The 16,602-nt window shown below is 46.9% G+C and overlaps 1 protein-coding gene across 4 annotated transcripts in view; it reads right to left on the minus strand.

Moving 5' to 3' along the window:
• NPAS2 (neuronal PAS domain protein 2) overlaps positions 1–15,991 on the minus strand; it is a 178,084-nt gene extending 162,093 nt beyond the window's left edge. The window contains exon 1 of one of the 4 annotated variants that reach the window (XM_063617618.1): positions 15,974–15,991. The gene's annotated coding sequence lies outside the window, so the exon portion shown is untranslated. Of the gene's footprint in view, positions 1–13,981; positions 14,005–14,768; positions 15,046–15,973 lie in introns of those variants that run through there. The other 3 variants (XM_055243626.2, XM_055243625.2, XM_055243624.2) reach the window with 3 other exon arrangements.
• Between the last annotated feature and the right edge of the window lie 611 nt (positions 15,992–16,602).

Raw genomic sequence — 16,602 nt, forward strand, 5'->3', positions numbered from 1 at the left:
AACTCCTGTCTGTAACGATGATTGTCGAACACAGGGTCCCCCCTCCCAAATGATCCTTGGACCTGACGATATTTTTACCTTGCCTAAATTGTTATGGAAAAATGATAAAGGGGCCAGGCGCGGTGGCTCATGCCTGTAATCCCAGCACTTTGGGAGGCCAAGGCAGGCAGATCACTTGAGGTCAGGAGTTTGAGACCAGCCTGGCCAACATGGTGAAACCCAGTCTCTATGAAAAATACAAAAAAAAAATAAAAATAAATAAAAAATTAGCTGGGCATAGTGGCGCATGCCTGTAATGCCAGCTACTTGGGAGGCTGAGGCAGGAGAATGGCTCGAACCTGGGACATGGAAGTTGCAATGAGCCAATATCACACCACTGCACTCCAGCCTGGGCAACAGAGTGAGACTCTATCTCAAAAAAAAGAAAAGAAAAATGATAAAGGGATGGCCAAGGATGGCAATGTTATGGGATTAAAAAGTATGGGTGAGAAAATCCTGCAGCTGACCCTGACTCCGCCTGGCATACATGAGAAGCACTATTAAAAGTTGGTCAAGTAAGTAGGCAGTTTAGTCTCCTTCATAGGCATGAATGAGCTCTGTGTGTTCAGTCTGTTTATCTGAAAAAAGTCAGATGTCCGCGCCTAAGAGTCAGCTGGTTCCCAGAAGTCAAGCGGACAGTCCGTGTCCATCCTTGTCCTTGTTTCTCCCTGTACCCAGCTGCCTCTAGCACCCAGCCTCCCTTATCTTATGCTACTCACGGCAGAGAGCAGATTGTGGAGAGCACGCAGAGATAAGGCAATTCAGGCAGAGTGGGTAGTTGGCCTGTGGTGTGGCCCTCCCAAAACCTCTGGGTGGAGAGTGCGCCGGCTGAGCCCAGAAAGCCTCGTTCTTATGGACTCTCTGGAAGCAGGGTCTGAGAAACCCCTGATCCTCCAGGTGAGGAAGTCTCTTCAGGGCTCATCAGAGAAAGAGAAGCACTGAGCCACCAGGAAGGGGTCGGCTGGTCTGTTCGGTGCCAGGCAAGCTCCAGGACTCAGCAAAGGCCTCTTTGCTTTCTGAGCCTCTAGTTTTTACTAGAGGAAAAGGTGCACCACGTTGTACCAGATGATCACTAGGGTTCTTTCCTTCCACCTCAAAACCAACTTATTAACCAGAATTGGGAGTATGTCTCCAATCTGAAGAATAAACTCCTGGTTCCATTGAAAACCAGGTGATCCTTATTCTTTAGGGGATCCTGACATAGGAGACAAACAATAGGATCCTTTAAGAACTGTGGGAGCTGAGCCTCCATTCTGCAAGCCAAGCCTCTTTAGAAAAAAACGAAAGGCCACACGAAGTAGCACATGTCACATTCATCATGGCAAAACAGCCCCACACATCCCATAAAAATCTCAGAACCCATGGGATACACAGAGGCTATTTGATTTGGATTGAAATCCCAGACACAAAAGGTTACCAGAGTACTTTGCTCTTATAAATGGCAAAAGCTTTCAAAAGCACACTGTGCAGCCCCAAGCAACTGCCAAGACATTCTGAGTGTTTGGCTTCTAGAGTTGAAGTATTTCACTTCCCCCACTTTACGTTAGCTTTCAAGAGAACACTGGGATATGCTGGGGTTTTAATTGCTAGAATGTACCTTGTCTGAAAAAACCAAGTACTTCATTCAAGAAGAAAACACCTTGAGGCTGGCATTTACCCAGCTGCGTGTGCAAGAGTTTGAGTGAACTGGTCACAATGCAAAATAAATCAATAGCAGTACTTTTCATTTTTATGAAGCTCTAACAAGCATTCTCTCTTCTTGATTCTCATCCTGAGTATCAATATCTCCCTTTCACAGATGAAGAAACTGAGTCATGGGGTTTATGCAACTTGCCAAGGTCACTTGGTCACAGTGACCACATCACGGTGTCAAAGCTTTCTGCTATGGGCCACGCGCTGTCCTTGTTACACCATTTAAAAGCGCCCTGGCCCATACGGCGATGGCCACTCACTGTGATTTAAAATCAGGTCATAGGGCGCTGCTGGCACACCCGTGGCGCAGGCTGAATGTTTTTATAGGTGTCTCATATAAACAGGCTGCAATAGATGCAAGAGCTGCCAAAGTCTGAGCTGTTAGAAAACACAGACATCGCCTCAGGGAAGCACATCCGAATGATACCACCCAAAGAAGTACAAAATGGGCAACGAGATGCCATTGCTTCATAGAGATAGGTGCTTAGACACATGGCACATAAGGGAGGGAAACATAAGGAGATTTTCTACGGAGAGGTTAGATAGCTGACCACTTTGGACAGCTAACTCATGCAAACATAGCACAGCTTCCCAGAAACTGGGAGCCCAAGAAGAATTAACTACTCCTTTTAAACTTTAAGCATGGTGTCTCCTGCACTAGGCATCCCCATTGTTTCCTGGGTCTTTGCCAGGCAGGGGCCCATCCAGGCCTCTTAAGTGGGCCAGCAGCAACGTTCTTGTGAGAATGCTACTAGACCAGGCATGGCGAGAAGAGAGAAACCTATAGCACAGTTGGAAGACTAACCAACAACTCCCACCGAGGGACTGTGTATATACCAAACAGTACAAGCCCAAACAGATGTGGCGCACACTGGAGCGCACCACCTTGCTGCCCAAGAAATCTCCATTTTTCACAGAGCACCAGGAACATGACTCCCTGAACTGGTGCAGCAATAGCAGTAGGCCCTGGCTGAGGAGGAGCCAACAATTGCCAGGGCAGGTGCAGCATGGCAACCGCCAGGTAAGTGCTTGGAGCAGGTTTCTACAGAAATCAGGGGACAAGGATGATGAATGACCTGCCCAGGGCGGGAAGGGAGATACAGGTGGCTCAGGGTGCTGTGAGTTTCCTGAGACTCTCTTTGAGGGGCTCATATCTGTTGTCTGGCAGTCAGGAACCAGCACAGTTCTTTTCTCATTCTCTCCATGGAACGTGATAGAATACCGATGTGCCTACCCTGCATGAGGTGCAGGGGATTCAGCGGGGGTCACAGGCCCAGGCAGAGCCCAGCTTGGTCATGAGAATCACATACACACACACACTGGGACAAGAGCAATGATGCCAGCAGCTGGAGCCTTGCCAGGACGCATCCCAGGAATAACTGGAGAGCAAGTTAAGGACTTGGGGCCCTGGCAGCTGAGAATCAGCATGCTAGGGGGTAAATGACAGCAAACGAAGGCAAAAAGAGTATGGGTTTGCAGGTTTGAGAGAATGGAAAAGCCAGGAAGGAGATGTAAAATGCAGGATAGGGGTCTATTTTCATCAAGGCCACCTTGAACTCCAAATGCAGGGGTCCTGTGCTTCCCCTGGACAGAGTTTCCAAAAGTGGTGCCTTTTCAGATCAAATGAAAGTAAAGATTTTATTTTGCTTGAGAGATTATAAAACCTGTACAAAATTGCCATGCAAATTGGCTGTGAATGAATTTCTCTCTCCCACGGTGCTATGAAGGGGAAAGGGGGGAGGCCATAAAAGTAAAATTCTCTCTGACCATTAAGAAGGCCTTGGAGAGGTCACATAAAAACTTCCATCTGGTTTTGGTCATTAGATGAGCTGAGATGACAGAACTGCACAGCAATCACTCTCAGCAAGGTTCCAGCTGACACATCCGCCCCCACCTTACCATACACCCTACAACTTGGGGTTTAAAGTTTTCCTCGTATTTGTTATTAGATCTTGATCTCCAGGGAATTGGGCATCTTTTGCAATAACTGATGATACTGTATGTCATGTCTTTTCTAGACAACACAAACTGAAGTGCTGATACGACAAACACACAATTTAATTTTTATTTATTTATTTTTTGAGACAGAGTCTTGCTTTGTCGCCCAGGCTGGAGTGCAGTGGCACAATCTCAGCCCACCGCAACCTCCGCCTCCTGGGTTCAATTGATTCTCCTGCCTCAGCCTCCTGAGTAGCTGGGATTACAGCCGTTACCACACCTGGCTAATTTTTGTATTTTTAGTAGAAAAGGGGTTTCACCATGTTGCCCAGGCTGGTCTTGAACTCCTGACCTCAAGTGATCCACCTACCTCAGTCTCCCAAAGTGCTAGGATTACAGGCATGAGCCACTGTGCCCAGCCCAAACACAAGATTTGGTAGATCAACGTAGCAGCCAGACTGGCTTCCCCTTGTCCTCACTCCAACCCACCTCCTCAAAAAACCTCTCTAGCTACAAGAAAATGTTTCCTCCCCTCCCTTACTGTCAACACTCTGTCAACAGGCAGTGATCAGCACTGTTTGTCCCGTGACCTATGTGGACCTATGATACTGTCTGCTTCTAAAAGGTCTTCACCCTCCATGATGGAATAATGGAAAATTGAAGCCATCAAGTTCTGAGATTGAAAAAATAATGGATGGATGTTTCTATATAACACTAAAGACAGTCTGACTTCTACTGACAGGGACTATTTGTGAAAATACTCCAAAAGGACTCTAGCCCATGTCGGACAACCATGACTAGCTGCTGGGTTGGATGAAGCTGGAAACCATCATTCTGAGCAAACTATCGCAAGGACAGAAAACCAAACACCGCATGTTCTCACTCATAGGTGGGAAATGAACAATGAAAACACTTGGACACAGGGCAGGGAACATCACACACCGGGGCCTGTCATGGGGTAGGGGTAGGGGGGCGGGATAGCATTAGGAGAAAAACCTAATGTAAATGACGAGTTAATGGGTGCAGCAAACCAACATGGCACATGTATACATATGTAACAAACCTGCACGTTGTGCAATGTACCCTAGAACTTACAGAATAAAAACAAAATAAAATAAAATAAAAAGAAATGGAGTTAACCTGTCTGAATTAAGGAGAAAACAAATGTTTGCATTTGTATGCCAAAAAATATAGACATTCATAAAAATTAATAAAAAATAGAGGCATTCTCATTTCTTGGGGGTCTCAAAGTTTCTGCTACCACCTGTCATGTTATTGCATGTAGTTTGATGACTAATAATTCTATTCGCGTTCGGATATTTGGGATGTCACAATGCATGCAACAAAGACCAAAGAGCTATGCTGGCTGCCTCATGATGTCCCCAGGAAGTCTGCTGATAGGTTGTTTTTGCTTTGAAGGTATCTTTTTTCTTGTGTGGTCTCCGTTGACTCTGAGAAGGTTTTTTATTTTGTCATCTTGCCTTTTCCTTTCCTATTGGAGGACAGCAGGTGGTGGGTGTTCCTGGGCTATGCACTATCACTTAGGAGTGAGGAAGTAGAAGGATGATCAGAGGTCCATGTCCAAGGGTGGTGCTTTTCAAATGTGCCCTTGCCTGAAGGGTGATTAACATTTATTATGAGTTTTATCCATTTCATTTGCTTTCCTCTCTTCTCTAGCAGAATTGAAAATGTTTTAAGAGCATTCCCCTGGATAACTGGAAGAAGATGAGGATGCCCACTCTCACCACTTCTATTCAACATAGTACTGGAAGTGCTAGTCAGAGTAATCAGGCAACAGAAATAAAGTAAAGGCATCCAAATAGGAAACGAAGAAGTCAGGCTCTCTCTCTTTGCTGCTGATATGACTCCTACAGCTAGAAAACCCCCAAAAACTCCACCAAAAGGCTCCTAGAACTGACAAATGACTTCAATAAAGTTTCAGGGTACAAAATCAACATGCAAAAATTAGTAGCATTTCTACATTATTTCACACCAATAACATCCAAGCTGAGAGACAAATCAAGAACACAGTTCCAAAGTGCTGGGATCAGGTGGGCAGATCACTTGAGGTCAGGAGTTCGAGACCAGCCTGGCCAACATGGCAAAACCTCGTCTCTACTAAAGATACAAAAATTAGCCAGGTGTGGTGGTGCGTGCCTATAGTCCCGACTATTCAGGAGGCTGAGGCAAGGAGAATCATTTGAACCTGGGAGGCGGAGGTTGCAGTGAGCTGAGATTGCGCCACTGCAATCCAGCCTGGGTGACAGAATGAGACTCTGTCTCAAAAAAAAAAAAACAAAAAAACAAAAACAAACAAACAAAACACCACAGTTCCATTTGCAGCCATTTGCAGTAGCCATTAAAATATAAAATACATAGGAATACAGCTAACCAAAGAGGTGAAAGATCTCTACAATGAGAACTATAAAACACTTCTAAAAGAAATCATAGATGAGAGAAACAAATGGAGAAACATTTCATGCTCATGGATTGGAAGAATCGGTATTATTAAAATGCCCATACTGCCCAAAGCAATCTACAGATTCAATGCTATTCCTATCAAACAACCAATGTCATTTTTCACAGAACTAGAAAAACCTCTTCTAAAATTCATAGGGAACCAAGAAAGAGCTTGAATAGCCAAAGTAATCCTAAGCAGAAAGAACGAAGCTGGAGACATCATATTACCCAACTTCTAACTATACTATAAGGCTACAGTAACCAAAACAGCATGGTACTGGTACAAAAAAAGGCACATATACCAATGGAATAGAATAGAGAACTCAGAAATAAAGTCACACACCTATAGCCATCTGAGTATCAACAAAGTTGACAAAAATAAGCAGTAGGGAAAGGACTCTCTCTTCAGAAATGGGGCTAGGATAGTTAGCTAGCCATATGCAGAAGAATGAAACTGGACCCCTACCTTTCACCATATACAAAAATTAACTCAAGATGAATTAAGGATTTAAATGTAAGACTTCAATCATAAGAATCCTAGAGAAAAGCCTAGGAAACATCACTCTGGACACTGGCCTTGGGAAAGAAAGTCCTCTAAAGCAATTGCAACAAAAACAAAAATTAACAAGTGGGACCTAATTAAACTAAAGAGCTTCTGCACAGAAAAAGAACCTATCAACAGAGTAAACAGACAACCTACATAAATGGGAGAACATATTTACAAACTATTCATTCAACAAAGGTCTAATATCCAGAATCTATAAGGAACTTAAACAACCAAACAAGTAAAAAAATAAAAACCGTATTTAAAAATAGGCAAAAGACATGAACAGACACTTCTCAAAAGAAGACACACAAACATGAAAAATGCTCCATAACACTAATCATCAGATAAATGCAAATCAAAACCACAATGAGGTACCATCTCACACCAGCCAGAATGGCTATTACTAAAAAGTCAAAAAATACATGCCGGAGAGGCTGTGGAGACAACAGAACACTAATGCACTGTTGGTTGGAATGTAAATTAGTTCAGCCACTGTGGAATGCAGTTTGGAGCTTTCTCAAAGAACTTAAAACACAGCTACTAATTTGACCCAGCCATCCCACTACTGATAGTAGTATCTATCCAAAAGAAAACAAATCATTTTACCAAAAAGATATATGCATTCACATGTTCATCACAGCACTATTCACAAGAGCAATTGTGATTCCATGTCCAATAGACATGGACATGGAATCGACCTAGATGCCCATCAACAGTGAACTGGATAAAGAAAATGTGTTAAATATATACTATGGAATACTATGCAGCCATAAAAAGAATGAAGCCATGTCCTTACAGCAACATGGATACAGCTGGAGGCCATTTTCCTAAGTGAATTAATGCAGAAATAGAAAACCAAATACTGCAGTTCTCGCTTATAAGTGGTAGCTAAACATTGGGTACTTGTGGACATAAAGATGGCAACAACAGGTACTGAAGACTACTGGAGGGAGCAGGGAGCCAGGGGATAAGGATTGAAAAACTAACTATTGGGTACTATACCAGTACCTGGGTGATAGGATCATTCATACCCCACACCTCAGTATCATGCAATACACCCAGGTAACAAACCTACACATGTATCCCCTGAATCTAAAATAAAAGTTGAAAAAAATTAAAAGAATACAGCAAATTTACTTTTCAGCCATGTCTCATGCGATGTACGAAGTGTTTACGTAACTACTGTACATTCAGAGAACTGAATTTAGAACTTGTCTGACTGTAAATCTGATGGATTCTAAAAGCAACAAAGCTTCTTAGAAATGCTTGGGGCAGCCTACCATCTGACTGGATTGAGAAAGGCCTGGAAGGCCATCTCCTCAGGGTTTTCTTGGAAACATATCACTGGAGGGGTGTGTCTCGCAATACCATTTCCAGAAAATCTTTCAGGTTTACTGCAAGGTCGATTATAGCCACTTAATTTTCATAGACAACCTCTATTTCAAATATTTCCCTTTGCGTCTTCATGTACCATCGATACACTCCCAAAACAAGTATAACTATTATGTAGCCAATAAAATTTAATTTAAATTGTTTATGTCATGGAAAAATGCTTATGTTCAGGTTAAGACAAACAACCAGAATAGAAAACTATAAACAGTACTACCTCAAACATGTGAAAATGCATAAAAAAGATTTAAAAGCTGGAAAATATCTTGTGTTAGTTAAGATATGGAGACAAGGCAGCCTTACACACTGTAGATGGGGAGGTTAACAGGCATAGCTTTTTTAGCCCCCAGTTTGGCAGCATCTATCAATATTTCAAACAGGTGTGCCTTTACCCAGGAATCCTAATAATCCCTGACCTAGAAAATCTTGAAATGTACACAAAGATATACAGATAAGGAAGTTAATACAAAAACTGTAATAGTCAACTCAATAGATTGTTTATTAACAGGGATGGGTTAAATAACGTCCTATTTGTACTTCCGAATAATACTCTGTAGCCTTTAAAAATAAAGAAGAAGATATGTCATAAAAAATCCATGCCATATTAAGTTGTTAAATAATATACATAAAATGAGTTCAGTTTTTGTTTTTATTTTTTAATTTCATTTTATTTTTTTGAGACAAAGTCTTGCTCTGTTGCCAGGCTGGAGTGCAGTGGCAGGATCTTGGCTCACTGCAACCTCCGACTCGCCGGTTCAAGTGATTCTCCTGCCTCAGCCTCCTGAGTATCCAAGATTACAGACACGTGCCACCATGCCCAGCTAATTTTTGTGTTTTTAGTAGAGACAGGGTTTCACCATGTTGGCCAGGCTGGTCTCCTGACCTCGTAATCCGCCCGCCTCGGCCTCCCAAAGTGCTGGGATTACAGGCGTGAGTCAGTGCACCTGGCCTTAGTTTTTAAAAGTGTACATATGTGTGTGTATATGTAAATACACCAAAAATGACTAGCAGAACACGCCCCATGGTTATCAGTCATTACCTCCTGAGAAAGGTGGAGAGTTATGGGATGCTTTTGGCTACAACAAAAAAACTAACTCAGCTTGCTTCATCTGGTAATGGTTTCATGATCTCATACATGTTCAAAAACAGACTCTTCTTTGTGTAATTCAGGTCAAGGGCACCACGGAGACCTCCCTGCCCCCTGCCCTTCTTCACCTTTGCATTCTTCCGCAGGTCAGTTGAGACCTGGCCCAGCCCCTCTGGTGGCTGATGGCTGCCCAGTTTGCAGGCATTACGGCCACATATCACAGTATCCAGTGGAAGGAAAGGACTGTTTCCTTCCTTGCCTCTTTTGAGATCAGGGAAACTTTCCCAGAAGCCTCCCAGTAGCCCACCCTCACATTTTATCAGTTAGAATACGGTCCACATGCTCACCCTGAGCCAGTCACTGGCAAGGGCAGCAGCCCCACCCTCACCAGGGTTGAGTGGCCAATCTGGTAAACCTCCAGAGGCAGGTGTGGGTTGGCAGTCCACTGTACAAAATCCAGTTTCTGCTAGGCAAATAAAAGATAGGGGTATGATTATTGGGTAGGCCGCAGGGATGAAGGAAATTTTCTTCTTTCTACTAGAAATGGTTCTGTGCTCTTTGAAAATTTTTACAAGACTATATCCATGTGCTTTTTAAGATAAACTAATATAAAAATACTTCAATCATAGAAAAAACACTGAACGGAAAATATATCTTGAAATTGAGGGTTTTTTTCCTTCTTTTCTATCTTTCCCAAAAACTATGTACTTTTATCAACAAAAAAACAATAATTTTTCAGATGACCTCGAGCTCTTAATATTTTATCACCAAGGGACACAAATATCATTCATAAAATTGTGCATGTCATTTTTGGCTCAGAAGAGGCTAGAAGAATCACGCCACTAGGTTCTGTCACCTTGTCACCTGTCTGCCTTTAGATGGGCCTGTGTTTTCTGGAAGCCTGGATGATTTTCAGTGATCTGGGAACATTATCTGTCATGGCCTTCAGCAAAGCAGCAAAGTCCACAAATTGGCTCCTAGGGCCCAACCTCTCAGCTTCAGCCCCCACCACTGCTCCCATCTCTGTCCTGGTCCTCCCACGCCTGACGATGCCTTCCTTTCCCTCTCTCATCTCCACCCTCACCCAGGCCTGCCTTGGCTCCTGGGGTTCCTCTACTTTTCCTTCCCCCTAAACATCAAACTGCCATCGCCGTTCTCTTAGAACTTCGTTTTCAAGAGTTACTTTTAGGGAGCGTGGAAGGCAAATGGTAGCAGAGAAATCGCCTTTGCAAATAATAAATGGAATCCCAAAATGTATTTTAAAAAATCAGAGTGATGTTGGTTGAAGTGTTTTCAGGGCCACCCAGGTGACCCCTCCTAATATCAGGGTGAAGGACACCATTGCCTTGCAATATCCATCTCTCCTAGACGGCAGGAGGAAGCAATCATCTCAGAGTGCGAAGCATAAAAGGCACCCCAGGTGAATTCCAACACGCCCGAAACTAGTTTCAAGTAACTCCTACTATGGTGGAAAGACGGATTGATGGCTTTGATCCTAGAAAGTGACCCACCACAGACTAGAACAATGCCCCTCAAAGAGGAGAGGTGTTTGTCCTCTCCACTACATTTTTAAAGAACGCTTGATTGCCACTAGCAGTCTTGATCAACAGAACCTACAGCTTAAGTACCAAGAAAAGCTTCAGATGAAAATATCCTAGGAAGGGCTATCAACAAAGCAAACCAGAAGCCAGGGACTGCAGGAGACGGTGGAGATAAGCATGCTCCCAACAATTTGCCATTTTGCCTCTGATTAGCTTCCACAGCTGCCTGCCCTCCAGCCCTGTCCTGGTTCTCCACGGCCGGCCTTGGGTTTGCTGGTTAACCAAATTGAATCTCTAACTGGTGAACTACATGGAACATATTTTAGTAACCTCCTCGTCCTCCTTGCTTTCCAGCCTCCTCTCTCCTATCAACAGTAACAAAAGCAATCACTTTTATTAGGCCTAACATGTGTCGTTTACTGGTAATCCTACAAGCTTGGCAAGGTAAGCATCATTTGCACTGTTTTTCTGACAAGGACTCTGAGTCTCAGAGAGGTTAAAAGTTGCCACAGCTGAGCTGGGAGGCTACTCCAGGTCTGTCTGACTTCAAAATCTGCATTTTATTTCTTGCAAAGTCCCAAGGCTCTCCATTCAAATATGACTACAGGTCAAGGTCAGCAATGTGGAAGCCCTACCAGCAACTCTCCTTTCCTGGGCCCCTTTCCGGCCACCACCCCGGAGAATGGCATCCCAGAACCTCGTTTTCAGTTTACAATCCCTCTCTCTCTCCCCACCACCTCATCTTGTTAGCTCCTCAAGGGCAGGAACAACCCATCTTATTTTTGTATCATCTGGGCTCTCTATGTGGTATATGCTCAGTAAACACGCTGAACTGGATTCAGTGCATCCCAAAACCGTGCCAGCATGCAGCATCTGGTAGCTGTGAGAAATGCAGCTCAGGTCCTCTCCCAGGTGTCCTGAGTTAGAATCTGAGTCTGCCAAGGGCCCCAGGTGATTCTCAGGCACTACGATATCCAGCATCCTCCATCTCCTTATAAACAGTTTTTTCACACCAGTGTAGACGATCAACACTTTCCTTTCTATTCTGAACCATCAAATGGAACCACCCATTGTTTTAAGACTTGCAAAAGTTCAAGTGGTCTCTGGGGGAACTTTACCTAAGAAATGACTTTGCTTAAAATGCCAAGGACTCCCTAATCTCAGTTAAAGAATTCAAGTGAGAAGCAGTAGTGCCTTAAAGACTGCATTAAAAATTCCCCCTTTAAACATACGCTCATATTTAATACATGTTTATTTAGTGCCCTGAGATACTATTAATCATCATCACCTTGCGATTTAAAATAGAATTACTCATAGTTAAGTACTCCATTAGCATTCAGAAATTTCTAACCTTTGGATAGTGATCACCAACAATTCAGCTCATTTCCCACACCTATTTACTGAGCATCTATTCTGAACAAGGCCCCATCGGGATGAGATGCTGTGGGGAATATGAAATGTGACAGTCCCTGACCTCCCATCTTTGCTACAAATAGAACGAGGATCAGGAACATGCTAATCAGACATTTCTGTAAGCAAATAATGCACCAAGTACCATATCCACTATTTAAATGTGAAACTCAATTAGATGCTTGCTATGATGCAGCCAATTAAACCGTTGGCATAAAGCAGCCAAGAATACTGAGTCACTGGGCTATTTTCAACGCCTCGAAATCTGACCTCTCTTGAGAAAGAGTTGCACTGTGGTGCATGGAATCAGCATGGGACAGTGTCGTGATCACACTAGGAGAACCGACGATTCATGTAAAGAACAAAACACATGCTTGTTTTAAAAATTAAGAAAGAAGACTTAGCCCTTTGGGTTCTTAAGGTTCAAAAGCAAGACTCTGAAAAAATGAACATATAAAGATGGTTAAATTAAAAAGTATACGCATGCCTTATTATTTTATTCTGAAGAAATTAACTTTCAGTTTTTAACCTAATAAGTTGCAGTGTTGAGTGAGCTATAAAGATTACCAAGAGTTAAGAAAGATTGTTCAAAAAAATAAGGTGAATTCAACTTAAACATGGCACACATCAGGTTATATGTGTTATCTTTGATGATTTTCATCATTTGCATTATTAAACAGCCAGAAATTTTTTAAAGGGCCCAAACTGTTTTAAGAGAACCAAATGAGCTTAAAAACAATTGTTGTTTTCTACATAAAGATCAATTCTTTAGTCACCATCTGAACACTCTCTCATCAGACCACTAATTAGTAAAGCCTCACTTGGTTCTTTTTGGCGTGTTTAACTCTTTGGGGGGTAACGTTTTATTAATAACATATTTCCTCTAGAATGTATTTCCTTCTTTCACCTCCACAGGAGCCCCTCTGGGAAGCCGTGAGAATAAAACCGATTCTACATTTACGCACAGTGGGACAGATCAGCAAATAAATAGAGGCATCGATTTCCAAGAAGAAAACGGCTAAAAGCAGCGCATTTACAATTCTTCTAAGCCACACTCCACATCTCTCTGTGAGATGGAAGATAATTACTGAATGTCTTTATGTAGCACACTTCGTATTTTTAACTAAATCTTTAAGTAGACTGCTGAGAGATACCAATACTTCTACTGGTCCTGGTTTAGCGCTGTAATGAAACACTGAATTTTTGCTTTTGTAAAATAGTGGCGCAGGTCAGGATAACTCTTTTAAACATTACACTATTTATTTGGGGGTTATTTTTGGCAAACTTTTTCCTTTAAGGACATCTTAGTGGCAGGAAGATGGAGCTACTGTGTGCGCTTGAATGTGAACAGTGCCTCCCAAGGAGGGCAGCTCTGTGTTTAATGCAAGCCATAATTAGTTGGTCAGTTCACTGATGGGGACCAAGTTACAGTGAGAGAGAGATGCTGGCAGAGATGTCTTGCTGGGAACTACTTTAGAACTAATTACCTGGGAAGTCCAAACAGGAAAAACCTTTCTATTAAGGAAAATAAGGTTTGGGTTCTAAACGATCAAGACGGTTTAGCTCGTCTCTGCTGATTAAGTTAATTTAATAAGTGCTCAATCTTTTACCTGTAGGAAAACAGGCTAACCACTTTAATGAAGTTGGGGTGGATGTCAAAGCAACGCGTAAAGATGAAACTCCTCTCCGGGACCCTCCTGAACACCTGTTGAACTCCAGGGCTTCTAACTTTCCGTACTAAAGCCTCCCGGACACAACCTCGGGAGTGTTTAGACTTCGTGGAAGTGCGTGTGTATATTCAAGGTTTCCATCTTGCTTAATCAACAAAACTAGTTACTAATTATTTATGAATCACAGGGCTGAAACAAACTTTCTTACCTTGAGCAATTAAGGAGTGGCAAGCAGAGGAGCGGGACTGGTTTTGAATTTAGCCCGGTGGTGCCTATCCCTTCCCTGGTTACCGACCTGCCCAGCTCTTTAGAAAGGTCAAAGGTGCGTCCCTCCTCGGCTGGGAAAGAGGCACATTTTCCAAAAACCACACGCATACATCCAACCTGGGGAGCTCCGGGGCTGGGGTGGGGAGGGGGGGGCAGCGACGCGAGGAGCCAGGCTGCACGCTGTCTGCGCGCACGGAGGTTGGGGGCACCGACTCTGCACCCAATCCGGCCCAGAACCAGTTCCGACCCAGGCACTCCGAGAGACCGCGGGCCCAGGGCGCGCACGCCGCACTCTCCAGGGGTCCAGGACGCCCGACGTTTCGGAGGGTCGCGCGATGGGTCTCGAAGATAACCGCGGGCAATCCCCAAAGCTGTTGCCCTGGGGCACGATCCTTCTCCACCCTGTCGGACACCCCGAGGGCCCCCAAATTCCAAGGCTCGGGTGCCCAGTCCTCTGTCTTCTGCGTCGAGATGCGCCCGGAGCCCACCGGCCCAGCGGTTGCTACCTCCTGCAGGACGCAAAGCCCCCAGCGGCCTGACTGTGGAGGGGGAACCCACCTCTCCGCGCCCCCGCGTCCGGGGTCCCCGGCGCCGCGCAGCCTCGCGCCTGAGCGCCCCTCCGCCCCCGCGCGTCCTCCACGCTGGCGAGCAGGTGACCGAGTCCTGCGACCCCGCGCGCACGTACTGCCCACCCTGGGTCCCCCGCGCCCCTAGGCGCGGCCCCTTACCTCGGAGCGGGCCGGAGCGGCCCCGCGGGGCCGGGCGCGGACTGGGCCGGGGAGACGCGCCTCCCGCCGCCGCTGGGAGACGAGGCGGCGAGCGGGCGCGGCGAGCTCCTCCCGGGCGGCGGCGGGAGGCGCTGCTCTAGCTGCTGCCGCCGCCGCCGCCGCCGCCGCCGCCGCGGGTCTCCGGGCTCCGCGGCCGCCGCTCCTGGGCCGCAGCCGCGCAGGTCCCTCGGCTCCTGCGAGAGGCCGGCTGCTCGCGCGGCAAACTCTTCCGCACGCAGAGCCGGCGGGGAGAGCCGCCTCCGCCTCTGCCTCCTCCCCTGCCTCCTCCCTCCACCCTCCACCCTCCTCCCTCTTCACCTCCCCCTCCTACCCCTCCTCCTCCTCCTTCTTCCCTCGCCTGCCTCCGCCTGCGGGGTCTCTCCTGGCCCCGACCCAGCCTGGGACAAGCACCCCGCGCGCGCCGCAGGGAGACGGACCTCCGCACCCCTAGACCCCCGTCTTCCCTGGGCGGCGCAGTCACCCGCGAGTCCCCAGGCCGCCGCCGCCTCTGCTGGGCTGCCAGGGACGCGCAGCGGGGTCGGGCCTGGGGCGCAGGGTCGGGGTTGGGCGCTGGGGCTGGGGGAGGGCGGGTTGTGCTTCCAGGTGAGCCGGCCCAGTGTAGAGTCAAGTGGACTAGAGGCTGCCAGCCGAGGTCCCATTAAAGTTGTCACTCGGGAGGAACAAGGAATCTTCCGCCCCGGGCCGCCACCCTGCTGTCCCGCACAGGGGGTGAGGGGGGACGAGCACGCGACTGTCACCCCCTCCACACCGTCCTCCAGAGGCAGGGTTGCGCGCGGGTCTCGACCCAGGGCACAAAGCGCGTCTCTGCGGGGACCACTGCGATTTCTCAATGAGCGGCGGGGGTGCGGCCAGGGGGCAGGTGGGAGGCGGGGGTCGGGGAAGATGCGGGCGAGCGGTGGTCGGCGGAGGACAGCAGCGACTGCTGGGGAGGAATAACCAGTGCCTGTCCTAAGGCGAACGTAGCTGGTACGAAAAATGGGTCAAGGATGCAAAGGAACCGGCTAATTGCCCCCCTCCCCGGCAGGGGCACGTGGGGTGTGGGGCTGCGGCCAGGAGCGGGCACTTGGAGCTCCACTCTGCCTCTCCCTCCCCTCCTCCGCTGCCCTCCTCTCCTTTTGCACCAGTGCAGGAAATGTTCCACTGACCTACATATTTTTCCAAACATACGTGACCTTTTTTTTTTTTCCTCTGTGGGAGGAGACAGGCGAGAATCCAAGAAAAAGAAGCTGGAGAGAGAGGCGCGCGCGAGAAACAGGGAGGATTTTACCAAGGTTCCCGCAAACGCCAAGCGGAGGGAGGCAGAGGTACAGGAATAGTCCCCGGGTGCCGGGGCTGCTGTCTGATGCCCTTCGGGGCTCCAAGACAGAGCCGGGTGAAAACTGGAGACCGTGTGCCCCGCCGAGGTCCGGAAACGTGGCCGGTTTCCCCTTCACCCGGGTGGCGGCGTTCACAGCGGGGAGGCGCCTGGGTGGAAGCCCCGGAGAGGGGAAAGGTCCCCCTGCCCGCTCCCGCGAGGTCTCCGCTTCCCTGGCCTTAGGTGCCTGGCCTGGCGCAGCGCTCCGAGCGTGGCAGCCTTTTCCGTACGTCTCTCCGTCCCTCTTACATTCCGGCAAGTGGCACTGGAAGGAAAGCGCCCCCGCTGGCCCTTTTCTGTCATACTCGATTTTGTGGCCAGAAGGGGTCTCCTAGGGCCTTTGCCCCGAGCGCGCCAGGCCCCCGCGGTGGACTGGGGGTCGCCCCTGACGCGGTTCCTCTGGCTGTCTCGTCCTCTCCC

Source organism: Symphalangus syndactylus, chromosome 14 (assembly GCF_028878055.3).
Source record: "Symphalangus syndactylus isolate Jambi chromosome 14, NHGRI_mSymSyn1-v2.1_pri, whole genome shotgun sequence".
Classification (NCBI taxonomy): Eukaryota; Metazoa; Chordata; class Mammalia; order Primates; family Hylobatidae; genus Symphalangus; species Symphalangus syndactylus.